At 39.0% G+C, this 2,500-nt stretch overlaps 1 protein-coding gene across 15 annotated transcripts in view; it reads right to left on the bottom strand.

Annotated features, from left to right (window-relative positions):
• AGTPBP1 (ATP/GTP binding carboxypeptidase 1) overlaps positions 1-2,500 on the bottom strand; it is a 127,710-nt gene that overhangs the window by 44,608 nt on the left and 80,602 nt on the right. The window lies entirely within an intron of this gene.

Below are 2,500 nucleotides of genomic sequence, written 5' to 3' on the forward strand. Positions count from 1 at the left end.
ATGAAAAAAAATGAATGAAAAAAAAAATGCAGGTGAGTGACCTGAGACAATGGGGAAGTACGCAAGTTCATATGCATACTCCACTCATATGTGTGTGTGTGTGTGTGTGTGTGTGTGTGTGTGTGTGTGTGTGTGTGTGTGTGTATATATATATATATATATATATATATATGTATATATATATATATATATATATATATATATGTATATATATATATATATATATATATATATATATATATGTATATATATATATATATATATATATATATATATATATATATGTATATATATACATATATATATATATATATATATATATATATATATATGTATATATATATATATATATATATATATATATATATATATATATATTTATGCACATACAATACTTATACATATACATATACATATAAATATACATATACAATATACATATACATATACACATACATATATTCCAAAATCAATATCCCCAACTATTTTATTGTTATTAACCCAGAATAAAAAAGCAAATTGAGGACATTTACTTGCAAATGTGTGACCATTATAAATCTCCGTCAATGCTAACCACAAGTTAATCGAGAAACCTCCATTCGACATATCAATTAACAAGATCCAAAAGTTAATCACTGTTACAAAACCAATTTGTTCATGGTGAAAGTCCAGTTCACGGTGTAATTAAAAAGCTGATGAGGCAGTCCTTGACCGATAGGAATGACACGAGGAGGTTCTTTGCTGTATCGCAGAATAGGTGTCACTCTCTGGGCATGTGTGTCTTTCCAATCAAAAGTGTGGATGGTTGCCCCTTACCTACTAAAATCCCTGCAATGTTGGAGAGAATACTTCCAAGACCTTCGAAATTGGCCTTCATCGATTGCAGCTGAAAGCCTTAGACAGAGGATTGCAAGTACCATTTGAAGGAAGACCTTTCTAGGTTATTTACCTTGGCAGAAACTATTGCGGCAATAAAGCATTCAAGCCTCCAGCAGAACATTGGTTCTGTTGTAAGCTGTTGGGGCAGGCTGCTGCATGGGGGTGATTTGTTGGTTTTTGTGGGTTCTTTCTGCCTTACAGAATGCGTTCCTGGTTCTGCAGTGCCTGCGAGAGGGTAACGTTGGAGTCGGTGTTCCCACAGGCTTGTCTCCAGAAGCCTGAACTCGGGTGTAACATTCTGGAATGCTACCTCATCATCTGGCACCTAATCTTGGGTACCCTTCTCTACCAGTTCAACACTGATGAGGCACCGAGCCCAGGATTACAGGAGGCCCTTCCGGGGCCACTCGTTTGCAATGTTGTGCCATCAGGAATGCTCCTTGTTTGTCCAGAAACTTCCCTGAAACCCCTCGCCCCTGCTTTAATTTACTGTGGACCAATCACCTGCTGAACCCCCATCCTATGTTTTCACATCTTTCTTTGTTTTTTCATCCAGCCCCTATTGGCTTTTGGGTTCGACCCTTCCCTGTGGTGTTAAAAATAAAAAGCAGTGATAACGATTCTGGACTACATTCTGGACTACATTCTGGACTACTGGACTACTGAAGAGATATACAAGTATGGAGGTATAAAAACTATATCGACAGCCATTAAGTATTTTTGAAACATGCTGAAATATTGACACTCTCCCACAAGACTACAAGAATGCTCTTATACTGACAAAATACTCTTATAAGTAAACGAATGACGAACATTAATGTGGCAATTGCAGAGGAATTTATGTTACATCTACTTTCAAAGCATTTCTGGTGAAGAAGCCTCTACATTAAGCCTGGTGTTGGCTTAGTGGTTAGGGTGGCGGCTTGGGATCCCAGTGTCCTGAGTTCAAGCCCCGTTGGCTGCTGAATTAACACCAGGGGGTTGACTCAGCCTGTCATCCTTCCGAGGTCGGCGAAATGAGTACCAGTATACTGGTCCCGGTGTATGCCCCGGTTAGAATAGGTGTACCATATCCCTGTGTGTCGTAAGAGGCGACCAGGGTTGGCGTCAGGAAGGGCATCCGGCCATAAAACATTGCCTCACAAAAAGCCAAACCCCTGCACAGCAGGGAAAAATGGCTGTAAAAACGGTCATTTTATTTTTTTAAGCCTCTACATTGGTTAAAATCAGTAAAGCAATGTATTCTACCTGCAAGCCAATGTGGATTCCAAGCATCATATTGTAGAAATGGCATGCCATTACAACGAGACTACTAGAAAAGGACAGAGAGCAGCACATGCTACACTCTGTGGTGTTTATAGAGTTCTCCACGGTAGTGCAAGGTGGGTACCAAAAGACCCAAAACCAACTTAGGCAACTTGTTTGGCCATTGCAACTGACCTCCAAAATGGCTATGCGGAGGAAGGAGAGTATTTTTTGAAGCATACTGTGACATTTGATAAAAGACCTGGGTACATCATTTCATGCCACAATCAAAGTGAGCCAGCATGGAGTGGAGACTTATCTTGGTTCTCATCACAAAAAAAACGAGAGAGTTCATGGAACACTTTAACCCTACAAT

Source organism: Eptatretus burgeri, chromosome 11, assembly GCF_056783735.1.
Source record: "Eptatretus burgeri isolate ZD-2024b chromosome 11, Ebu_testis_v1, whole genome shotgun sequence".
Lineage (NCBI taxonomy): Eukaryota > Metazoa > Chordata > Myxini > Myxiniformes > Myxinidae > Eptatretus > Eptatretus burgeri.